The sequence below is a fragment of the Octodon degus genome, unplaced genomic scaffold, assembly GCF_000260255.1.
Source record: "Octodon degus isolate 3935 unplaced genomic scaffold, OctDeg1.0 scaffold00123, whole genome shotgun sequence".
In the NCBI taxonomy this organism is placed as follows: Eukaryota; Metazoa; Chordata; class Mammalia; order Rodentia; family Octodontidae; genus Octodon; species Octodon degus.
Window position 1 is genome coordinate 6,726,843 of NW_004524699.1, and position 12,047 is coordinate 6,738,889.

A 12,047-nucleotide genomic window follows, 5' to 3' on the forward strand; every position below is an offset into this window, starting at 1 on the left:
ACACAAGAGGGCTGGAGAGATGGCTCAGTGGTCTAAAGCACCTACTTGAAACAAGCTTGGCAAAGCACAGGGACCACAGTTCGATCCCCCAGCACCACATGCCAGCCAGCCCCGCCCCCTGGTGGGATGAGCTGGCAACACACACACACAATAAATAAATGTAATAAATAAAAATAAATATTAAAAAAAACACACACACACAAGAAAAGTCTCCTGAGTGCCTGGAAATGTGACTGATGTTTCATATCTTGTAATTATCTGGTGAATAAACAAATGATTCTATAAAACAACAAACTAATAATAATTTTTTTTTAAAAAACAGTAGCACATGAATGACACCAAGGCCTGCTGCCAGCGTGAGCAGTAGCTGGGCTCCCCTGTATCATAGCTGCAGAGGTCTCCGAGTGCCTGGATGTCTGAATACTACAAACTGAATCGGGGAAAACAATTTCTGGGGCAGCTGTCTTCAACCATTACACCTCTTCTCAAAGCAAAATCCTTTTATTTTGTTGCAATCCTGGAGTTGAACCCAGGGCCTCCCACTGAACCACACTCCCAAAAACGACAGTTTGATTTCCAGTGATGGTCTCAGTATGTTGCGTAAGCTGGCTGGAATGGGATCATCTTGTCTCAACCTCCCAAGTGCTGAGAATACAGATAAGGGATACTGGGTCCTCTAGAATAAATATCTTTGGGTAGCATTTTTACTGGATGGAATCCAGATACAACCAAACAAGCTGGCAGTTGGCCTCTCCCCGGACGCAGAGCCACTGTGGCAGGCCCTGCGATGGCAGGCAGCTACGCACTGCCCCTTCCTGGTGGCCTCGGTGGGCAGCAGAGCCCCAGGAGAAACCACCTCTTCTGCGAGGGCTCCGCGAAGACGAACCTGAACTCAGCGGCCGGCAGGGGGCAGCTTCCCCGCACGCCCTGCAGCCCTCAGCCCACACTGCTCCCTGGAGGCTGTGCCTGCCGGGACGCCTCAGAGAGCCGATCTAGCCCTAGAGGGAGGACTCAGGGCGATGCTCCCTTGGAAGGGTGATTAATTGGTTGACTGACTGATTGATTGACTTAGACAGGGTCTCACTACGTAGTTCTGGCTGGCTTTGAGCTCCCTAAATCGCCCAAGGTCATTAAATCTCACCGGTTTTAAATTCACTGCGATCGATCATCGCATCTCACCCCGGGAAGGCTGGGATTTCACGCATGTGCCACGGCCTGAAAGTTATTGAGAAACTGCTAAACTACTTTCCAAGGGCTGGCCAGATAGCTCAGCGGACTACAGTGCCTCCTCCCGCAGAGCGCAGCAGCTGGGGTTCAATCCCTGGCGCGCCGTGCTGGCCCCGCCCCGAGGCGCACTGAGACAGCGAATGAAACTGAGCGTGGTGACGCACACCTGTAATCCCAGCGCTTGGGAGGCTGAAAACAGGAGAATCACCGCGAGTCCCATCTGTGTAGTGAGACCCTGTAATAAACTACTTTCCAAAGCACTGGTACCATTTGAAATTCCCATAAGCGGTATATAAGGGTTCCTGTCTCTCCACCAATACTTGTTACTGTCTCTTTGATCATATCCATCCCAGGGGCATGAAACTGTATCTCACACTCATTTTTATTTTATTTTATTATTTTTTGGCGGAACCGGGGATTAAACTCAGGCCCTTGCGCTGGCCAGGCAAGCACTTATTCTACTGAGCCATCTCCCCAGCCCCCTCATACTCATTTTGATGTAGATAGATTTCCTACTGACTAATGATGTTAAGCATCTTTTCATTTATCCATGGGCTATTTGTACATCTTGTGTAGAGAGATGTCTAGTGGTCTTCTTTGACCATTTAAAATTGTGTAACCTTAGCCAGATGCAGTAGCGGCACACCTGTAATCCCAGCACTCAGGAGGCTGAGGCAGAAAGAGCACCACAAGTTTAAGGCCAGCCTGAACTATCCTGTCTTAAAAAACAAAATTGTATAACCTTTATAGACCAACTGCCCAGCTCTGAGACCCCGTCTCAGGGCTTTTTGTTCGTTTTTTTGAAGGGTTTTTTTTTTGTTGTTGTTGTTTTGTTTTTTAATTATTATTTATTTATTTTTGCGTGTGTGTGTGTGTGTGTGTGTGTGTGGCCAGCTCAGCCCACCAGGGGGCGGGGCTGACTGGCATGTGGTGCTGGGGATAGAACCGCGGTCCATGTGTTTTGCTAAACTTGTTCTAAGTAGGTGCTTTAGACCACTGAGCCATCTCACCAGCCCCTTTGTTTTGTTTTTGAGACAGTCTCGTGACATAGTCCAGGCTGGCCTTGAACTCACGGTTAATCTCATACTGGTCACGAACTCTGGGTGATCCTCCTGTCTCAGCCTCCAGAGTGCTGGAATTATAGGCATCTGCCACCACACCCAGTTCCCATTTCACTTAAAAAATAAATAAATAAATAAGTAACTTCAGCCAGGTGTTTTGACACATGCCTGCGAGTTCAAGGCCTGCCTCTACCACATAGTGAGACCCCTCTCAAAACAAAAAGAACCAAAACCGTTTTAAATTGTAAAACTCATTTAACATTGGTCTGGATTGGAGAAAGGAAGGAGGAGGTAAGGAGTAGCAGAGGACAGAGAGGGTGGAGCTCGAGACAAATCAGTCCTTGTCTTTGTTTTGTTTTTGTTTTTGTTTTTTTGGCATAACCAGGGATTGAACTCAGACCCTTGAGCTTGCCAGGCAAGCACTTATTCTACTGAGCCATCTCCCTGGCCTCAAGTCCTTAAAATGTTAAAGCGAGGGGTGCCCTGATCAGATCTGTCTTTTGAAGAAATCACGGGCAGTGGGACTGTGGACGGAATGAGGAGACAGCGGCAGAAATCCAGAGAGGAAAGGCTGGAGGTAGAGGCGGGGGCCGCACGCCTGTCATCCCAGCACTCTGAGAGGCGGCGGCAGGAAGATCTCAAGTTCGAGTCCAGCCTGGGCAATTTAACAAGCCCTGTGTCCAAACAGAAAGCAAAAAAGGGATGGAGATGGAGCTTAGTGCCAGCGCCCTGGGTTCAATCCCCGGTAAGGAAGAAGGAGGCGCGCAGAAGCGGGGGAGCAGGGCCTGCTGCAGAGACCCTCGGGACCTGGCGTCCAGAGGAGCGGCCGCGGGAAGCGCCGTCGGGGACACACGCGCTCGGGCGGGGCGGAGCCGCCCGGGGCCGGAACCCTCCGAGCCGCCGCCGCGTTCGCCCCGGGACCCCTCGGGGGAACCCCGGCTCCGTTGCTAAGGGGCGGTCCCGGAAGTGACGCGCCCGGGGTTTGTTGACAGCGGAGGCGGCGGCGGCTGCCCGCTCCTGATCGTAGAAGCCGGATCGGGGGAGGGGCCGGGCCCGGGACCCAGCACCTGGCAGCCCTCGGCGCAGCCGGCAGCCCACCGGGCAAGGTAACAGCCGCGGGGTCCCCGTCGTGACGCCCTCCCCCGGGCGCCAGCCCTCGGCAGCCCAGGCTCCGCCCCGCCGACCCCAGTCTCGGGGACCCCGGCCCTGGAGGCGCCGTGGCTGCAGCTGCTCCCGGGCCCCGTCCTGCGCTCCTCCTTGCCGGCGAAGCATCCTCCCCGCTCCCCAGCGCGGAGGGCGGCCCCATCCCAAGGTAGGTCCCGATCGCCGGGCCACGGGTGTACCTGCGTCCCCTACTTCCCGCCTGCCTCCCGGGCCTAGGCATTGCCGCTGCAGCCCCTTGCAGAATGGGCTCACCTCGGCCGGGGCTCAGAGGGCCCCTTTCTCCACCTCTGTCGCCGGGTCTGACCGCCGTGCCTTGAAAACTGAGCTCCCTTCCTGCAGAAAGAAAATGACGCTCCGTTGAGCGCCCCTACAAGATGGGGGATCGATGTAGGGCTGGGAAGACCAAGCTCTGCCCCTCCTACCTGTTGGATGAGCTGAAGTTATCCCAGGGCCCTGCAGCTCGGGGATAGCTTGGCATTTGGGTGGGTCCCCAAAGGGATGACAAGGTGCAGGGAAAGCCACCCAGGTGGGAAAGGGAGGGGTGGGGTTGCGCCCTAAAGGCTGGAGAGCCCCGATAGGTAAGTTGAAAGTGAAACTAACTCTTGGGGGTGGAACTTCGTTTGACTGCCCTTTGACAGGAGCTGACCCCGACTGCCTGTCTTTACCTGTGTGGCTTGGAGTGAATTGGGTTTTAAGGGCCGGAGGGACCTGAAGCTGGAAAAAAGCCTCCTCTATCATGGTTCCCTGTGCTGTGTGCAAACCGGTTAGAGGGTGCATGGGGCACAGCTTTGAAGGAGCACACAGGAGGTTGGTCATGCTGCAGAGCAGTAGGTGGCTGTGGCCCCTCCACTTCAGTTCATTTGGCAAACAGTAAGCATGCAAGGCGTAGAGTGGTAATGAGTGCTGTGGAGAAATGAGCCACAAGGGTCTGTGGGGAAGCCAGAGGCTGAGGTCACCTTTTCATAGAAGGCTGAGGAGGTGCTGTTTGACAGATGAGTGAGGGAGCCAGCTGTGCAGCCAGCAGGTGATTGAGCGTTCATCAGCAGGTGCAAAGGTCCTGAGGTTGTCTGCTTAGTGGTGTTAAAAATCAGCAAGAGAACAGAGGACTGGAGCATGGTGAAGGAGGCAAGGAATGGTTGGCCAGGAAGTCAGGACAGTTGGAAGCAGATAATGGAGGGGAGCGTGGCAGGGGCAAAACATGGTCATGGGGGTGGGTAAAGGCCACCCTTTCAGAATTTGCTTGTCCAAGTGTCTGGTGGCTGGAGAAAATACAGATTTGTTTTAGATAACAAGCAGCCATTGTGCTCTGGCTTTGGGTCCTAAGTGCCCTTTTCTCATCTTTGTAACAACCATTGATGAAATAAGTACTCCCCCCCCCACCACCAAAGACAGCCGTAGAGCACTGTGGGAACATCTAGTCGGCTACCTCTCCCCCGTGGGTGTGATGATGTGGGCCGGAAGTCTTTGTTTCTGCCAGGGTCTTCGCATTTCTAAAATGCGGTTGTTGAGCAAAACGGGAGCATGCATGGAAGGGCTTAGCTTCGGACTTGGCTAGTAGCTTGTGCTCAGGTATAGCGGACGCAGTAGTGACAACAGTGTGACAATCAGCAGCCCTCTTCGTGTGTGTCACAGAGTCACTGCTTCACCACCAGCTCCGGCTGCCTCCCCAGGTGTAGTAAGACTTGGGGGAATGTTGGAGGAGGCACAATAGAAGCTTCCCACCACCTCGGGTTGCAGCTCTTATGGGGAGGGCGGGGACTCGCAGTGGAAAGCAATAAGGAATTTTGAAAAAGACCCAGCACATCCCCATTCTGTCATCTGAAACAGGCAAAATGGACGCAGCTTGGCAACAGCTAGGGAAGGACAGTGGATGTTGGGCCCAGAGGTGAAAGTGGAGCCTTAGGGGCTGGGGCCTGCACAGGTGGAAGCTTCGGCGTCTCCTCCTGGGTCACTGGCTAACGGGGCAGCTGGGCCAAAGGGCTTGAAAATAAAAGATCCAGGAGCTGAAGATATGTCTCAGTGCTATAGCACTGACTTATGTGGCATGCTTGAGGGCCTGGGTTGGGGCACATGAAAGAGAAAAAGGAAATGAAATGCCCAAGCACCATTCGGGCTGGCCTCAAACTCATGGTGATCCTCCTGCCTCGGCCTCCTGAATTCAGGAAGCCCTTAGGAAAGAGGCTGCTCTTAGCCCTGAGCTTTTTTGCTCGGCTTCTGTACCTCACCTGTCCTTGGTTCCTCAGTTGTGAGTTCAGAGACCCCAGTGGGCTGTCTGTTCAGAGGCCAAGGTCCTACCTGGTGGTTTAGCAACCAACATTGTCAAGACAGGCAAATGCTCAGGACACCGCTCTGCTTAGCAATCCCCCCCCCCCAACCAGGGATTGAACTCACGCCCTTGCACTTACCAGGGAAACGCTCATTCTATTGAGCCATCTCCCCGGCCCCAGCAATTTGTGTTTTTTTTTTAATGTGTTTAGTACAGGGTTTGCAGGGTCTCACTACACAGATAAGATTTGTACTAAGTGATCCTTCCTGTGTTTCAGCCTCACAAGTGCTGGGATTATGCTTTAATCTGCTGAGCTATCTGGCCGGCCCTTGCTTAGCAATTCTTTCCCACCCTGCTGCTGTTCTCACATGGCCTCCTCAGCAGCCCCCCGAGGTGAGGGCTATGCCCAGCACTGCGACAGGTGAGGACTGGGAGAATACAAGGTTGGAAAACCATGCCTGGGACCCTCATGGAGCTCTGGCTTCCTTGCCACAGCTAACCTGTCACACTCACTGTCGTGGAGGTTTGTGGGTCACACACAGTTCCTTCTCTCTGGAAGCTTCCTGTCCTATGACAGAATTAAATGACAGCTGCTCATGGGATCTTGCCCAGCCGTACCAGATCCGCTGCTCATTGGCTCCAAGAACACAAGGCATTATGGGGCCGCAGCAGAGGCTTAGGCACAGAAGGTGAAGCTGAGGCAGAGAATCAGGCACCACAGGGACCCTTGGGCACATTTGTGCTCAGCTTTGACCCTTAGACTTTTCCTCAGGGAAACAAAAGCATCCTGTGTCCCCTTGAGGTTCTCTGTGGCATCTTTGAGAACATGCCTAGAAAACTCCGAACACTTGAGTCTTGAACTTAGAATGAACACAGTACCTGAATCTGTGCTCACGCACTCCTGGTCCGCGGCACACGGTTGTCAGCTGTAGATTACAGCTCCTGGCCGGGCATGGTTGTGCACACCTGTACTCCCGGTGCTTGGGAGGCTGAGGCAGAAGGATTGATGTGAGTTTGAGGCCAGTGTGGCCTACATACGCAGCCAGAGCCTGTCTCAAGAACAAGACACCCCCACCCCCAAGAACTCCTGCTCCTGCTGGAGCCCGAGAGAAAGCCATGAGTTAACAAGTATTGAGCACTGAGCAGAATCCTTAGCAGACTTGGCACCCAGCGTGAAGTGATCATTAGTAAGTCCAACTGCAAGATTAGAACCCAAGCTGATTCCAAGCCTACCCTGGCACCCCCTAAACCTTGCATGTCCTCTCTCTCACTTTCTTTCATGATATTTGTTTATTTATCAAGAGAGACGGCACCAGCAGTCACCTCATGGAGCTCTGCATTTGACCCTGGTTTCATTTCGGCACCTTCTGCTCTTAACCTATTCTGCCCTTTGGTCTCTGCAGAATCTTCAGGCAGGTGATCTCTGAGCCTTACCTGTGCCCCATGTCCCAAGAACCCTGGCATCACCCCAAGTCCAGGCCCAGTGTGGCCTATGATCTGTTCCACCCCAGGAAGACTCCAGCCTCTGTAAATAGGGAATTTGTCTGGCCTCCCGCTTTGATGATTAGCATTGCATGCGTGGACACTACTCCAAAGCCCAGCCCGGCTCCCCCACCCTCCTGTCCCCTGGGTGTCAAGGTATTGGAGTTGCGGGGAGGGTCCCCTGCTTCTCCCCTGGACCTCAGCTCTTTTCCCCTGCTTGGCGGGGTGATGGATGGCCTGGAATACCTGGCTGGTGAGAACTAGGCCTGGTCTGAGGTTTGGGTCCCTTTCCATCACATTGGAGGTCAAAGCAAATGGGCCGGCTGTCTTGACCTCTGACTGCCATGGAGGCCATTCCTGCAGCAGCAAACCTGTGCTGTGCTAGATGCCACATGCCAGTGTGCATGGCTGCGTGGGTCCAGCCAGACAGTCTCGGTTCCCAGCTCTCAGGCTGGGGGAGGGGCCATGGATAAATTGTTATGCAAACGAATAATTCACTCGGAGTACTGGGTGACAGGACTGGTTGTTTTATTGCCTAAATAAGAGACTGTACCAGGGAAAGTTCGGCAGTCTGCAGACACTAACATGGAGGTGGGGCTCCTCTCTCCTCTCCCACAGTCCCCTTCCCCAGGATGCTCTGGGTGTGGAGGGATCTAGTCAGGGAACCTGCAGGAAAAGGATTCTCCCCACTCAGTGGTCTGTGAAAATCAGTGTGCCCCCCCGCCCCCCAGTTCCTAGGACTCCAGATGGCTGGTGGGAGGCCTGCAGCTGCACGGACACAAGCGGCAGGGTGTTCCAGCCCTCAGGCCTCTTGACCTCGGTGCCAAGATGTGGATGGTTCCTTCCTCCCCCATCTCGTCCTAGCCCCAGGCAGCTGCTTGGCACTGGCATAGGGAAGTCAGCAAATGGTACCCTTTGCCCAGGTTGTCTTTTGGGGGCTTTGGAAATTGACGTGCTGGTCTCCTCTGCCCAGGGACCAAGAGCAGGGGCACAGGCTTCCTGTGCCCAGCCTGCATTGCCCTCCGCAAATCCTTTGTCACCCCAGCCACTGGCATTTGCTGAAGTGGTCAGGCCCCAGGGCACTCAGGCGCCCTTTGCTCTTAGCCAGCTTTGCTGGATCGGGGCACAGGGCCCCAGTGTCCCCCCGCACCCCTCGAAGCCTACATGTCCTCCTTCCCAGGTGCTGTTCCCTCCTCCCACCACCAGCTCTCCAGGACTAAGCTTCGGGGTCTCCCTGAAGTGCCGCCCCCACTCAAGATACGGTCTCACTATGTAGTTGGGGCTGATCTTGAACTCATGGAGAGATCTTCCAACGTCATGCATCTGTGTGCATCTTAGGTGTGTGCCTGTCGCCCCACAGAGCCCAAATGTTCTGGGAGGCCTGGACCTTGCCAGCCCAGCTCCGGGCTGGAGCACAGGGCTCAGGAGCTCATTGCTGAGTGTGCAGGCCCAGGAAAGCTGTGCCAGGGAGGAAGCCTGCTGACTACAGTGGCATTAGGACACTTGGGGGTTGGGGGGCTCCAGAGGAAGTGGTCTTGCCACTGGGACCCAGGACCAGCTGAGCGGGAGGAGAGTTCAAAGGCAGTGTGCGCATGAGTCGTGGTCAGGAGCCGCTTCCTGGAGGAAGGAGCTGATGTGTGCTGGGGGCGGGGCTGGATGTTCAGAGGAGAAATGGAATAACCAGTTGAGTTCTGATGGGCCCAGCTGAAGAGGACCGGCAAAGCGGCAGTCTGAAGGTGACCCGGCCTACGGCCTCCTGCCAGGCCAATTGGAGAAGGGGTCCCAGGGGACCGAGTCTCTTGGCAAACTGCTGCTTATCCAGGAGCCTGGAGTTCCCAGGGCTCTGCAAGGAGGGTCCTCCCTGCAGGAGCCACTGCTAAGTGCTTGAGGGTGTGGAAGTAGAGGAAGGTGAGATGCCAGGCCAGGGTGCAGGTTTCCCACTTACCTACCTTCCCTTGAGGGTGTCACTGACTGGAGAAGGTGGTGCAGTGGGCCTCGTGGGAAGGCCCAGACCAGGAGCTGGGCTGCGGCAGACCCTACTCTGTGTGGGGGTGCTGGGGGGTACAAGAGGGCAATGACAGTGGGATGAGAATCACTGTCTTAGCCAGGTGCAGTGGCAAGCTCCTGTAATCCCAGCACTTGGGAGGCTGAGGCAGGAGGATCGCCATACGCTCAAAGCGGCTTGCTGAGCTACAAAGTCAGTTTAAGACCAGCCTGAATTACATAGTGAGACCCTGACTCAAAAATAAAGTTGGGGATATAGCTCAGAAGCATGACACCTGGCTGGAAAGTCCAAGGTCATGAGTTCAATTTCTAGCCCTCCCCCTATGCACAAAAAAAAAAGGAAAGGAAAAAGTGGCTATCGTATTCCCTGAGTGATTGCTAGGTAGGTCGAGGTACCATGCTAAGCCCTTTCCGCATTGTCCTGTGTAACCATCACAGTGCTGTGGCCAGGGGACCATGTTGTCCGCTTTAGAGAAGAAGACCTAGAGGCATGGAGAGGTGAAGATGCTTGCCCAGGGCCACCTGCTGTTTAGTGGCGGGACTGCGGCTGGAGCCAGGTCCACCCTCCAGAAGTATTTGAGCGATTCCTATGGCTTCTATGGCTCCTATGATGGCTGGGGCCGCACTCCTAGTCCCCATGCACTGCTGTGGGGTGCAGGAGCCAGGAGCCCTCTGGATGGCAGTGCCTCACGGGCTGGGACAGCAGCTCTAAGTCCCTATGTGCCTCGTGTCACCTCCCTGACTGATGGGACCGGAGCCCACGCTGGCTGTACTGAGCCCCAGCAGAGTGATTCCCCAGTACAACCTCTCAGACCCACTGGCCCCATGAGGAAACAGATCTGGAGAGCCTGCGGAAGTCAGCACAGGTCTGTCTGACCACAGAGCCTGCGCTTTTGCTTGCCTGCCTGTTTGTGACAGGCTCTCTGTACAGCCCAGGCTGGCCTCAGACACATGCTGAACCTCCTGCCTCCGCTTCCCCAGCATTTGTTTTGTGTTTTTATACAGCCTAATGCTGTGTGTTGTCCTGCGCTGTGTAAGCACCGTGACGTAGAAGCCTGTCCCTGTGTTCAGTATAGGCGCGCTATTTTTCCTACTTTTTTTTTTTTTTTTTTTTTTGCGGAACCGGGGATTGAACTTGGGCTCTTGCGCTTGCCAGGCAAGCCCTTATTCTACTGAGCCATCTCCCTGGCTTTCTCACATATTTCTGACCATGGCTGCTGCAGCCATGGATGCAGAACCTGTGGGTACATAACGAAGGGTGCGCAAGGTCGGGCTGCAGTTTGGTGGCTTCCACAAGGGCACACTGTCCCAGCACTCCCAGAAGCCCCTCTGCCCACCTGCTACTTCCTGCCCGCCCACGGACCATGGCGCCACCCGGACTCTCACACTGCTGTTCGGCTTCTCCCCTCCCTGCACTGGTACAGACCCTGGTGGGGAAAATTGTGGGCAGGAATTCGTTCCTGGCTGACCTGTGTTCTAGACACTGTCTCTTCCGTCGTGTAGTTGGTGGATGGTGAGGCAGGGCCTTGCTCCGCTGCCCACACTGCCCATGAGCTCCTGTCTCCCTCCTGAGCCGCTGAGCCGTGGGAGGAGCACCCTCTCAGGCTTGGCTAGGTTGTTTCTAGTTGCCAGCTGAATATGAAGTTTCACTTTTCATTCTTTGAGGGCAGTGGTATATCACCGCTAGCTGACTGGTCACCGAGCCTGAACCCCTTTTCAGTGTGAACCCCTTTGGGCCATTTTCGAGGCAGGAGAGATGTGGGCTTGACAGCACCAGGCGCTGGCTCCCAGCGGCCCCACCCGCCCTGCACCCCAGAACCTCGGCCCCGGTCTCCCCACCTTGGAGTAGGCTCCCACTTGCGAGCCTCTCAGGGAGACCTCATGCTTCCTTTCACTGCGGTGCCTGCTTTCGGCTCCAAGCAGTATCCCCTCGCTGAGGATCCCCAGTCAGCAGCATTAGGGGTCTTTTCTGTGTGGGCCCATTACATATGGCACTGCTGTGAGCCTTCTAAAGTACATCTCAGCACACATTCTGTTTTTGAGACAAGTTTGCACTATGTAGTCCAGGCTAGTCTTGAACTCACAGTGTAGCCCATACTGGCCTCAAACTGGTAGTGATCCTCCTGCCTCAGCCTCCCAAGTACTGCGATTACTAGCACACCTGGTTTTTCTTGCCCATTTTAAAATTGAATGCAGTGTCTTTTTCTTTTCAGACCAATTTATAGAAATTGTCTATACTGTGTCCTTAAACACAGGTCCTCTGAGCTGGGTGAGGTGGCATACGCTATAATCCCAGCACTCAGCAGGCTGAGGCAGGAAGACTGCTGTGAGTTCCTGAACTATCTATGGAGACTGTCTCAAAATACCACCCTCTAAAAAAAAAAAATCATAGTTCTCTGCTGTGCATATTATTGGAAATAGACTTTCTCCTTCTCTTTCTTTCTTTCTTTCTTTCTTTCTTTCTTTCTTTCTTTCTTTCTTTCTTTCTTTCTCTTTTTGGTGGAACTGGGGATTGAACTCAGGCCCTTACACTTGCCAGGGAAGCACTTATTCTACTGAGCCATCTCCCTGCCGCTCTTTTCTTTTCTTTCTTTCTTTAAACGTAGCTGGTGCAGGGTCTTACTCTGCAGCTTGGACTCATAGTGATCCTCCTGTTTTCAGCCTCCCCAGTGCTGGATTACAGGTGTGCGCCACCACGCCAGGCCTCGTGGCCAACTCAACACACCGTGGAGGCAGGGCTGGCGCAGCATGTGGTGCTTAAACCCCAGTCCCTGTGCTTACCTAAGCAGGCGCTTAGTCTGCTGCGGTTTCTCACGGGCCCTTTAGCCTCTTTTTCTTAAATA

General features: G+C 54.3%; 1 protein-coding gene across 3 annotated transcripts in view; it reads left to right on the top strand.

Moving 5' to 3' along the window:
• Nucleotides 1–3,265: 3,265 nt before the first annotated feature.
• Nucleotides 3,266–12,047, top strand: part of Zer1 (zyg-11 related cell cycle regulator) — a 25,377-nt gene continuing 16,595 nt past the window's right edge. For 2 of the 3 annotated variants that reach the window (XM_004640475.2, XM_023700439.1), the window contains exon 1: nucleotides 3,266–3,600. The gene's annotated coding sequence lies outside the window, so the exon portion shown is untranslated. Of the gene's footprint in view, nucleotides 3,601–8,380; nucleotides 8,539–12,047 lie in introns of all 3 variants that reach the window. The other variant, XM_023700438.1, reaches the window with a different exon arrangement.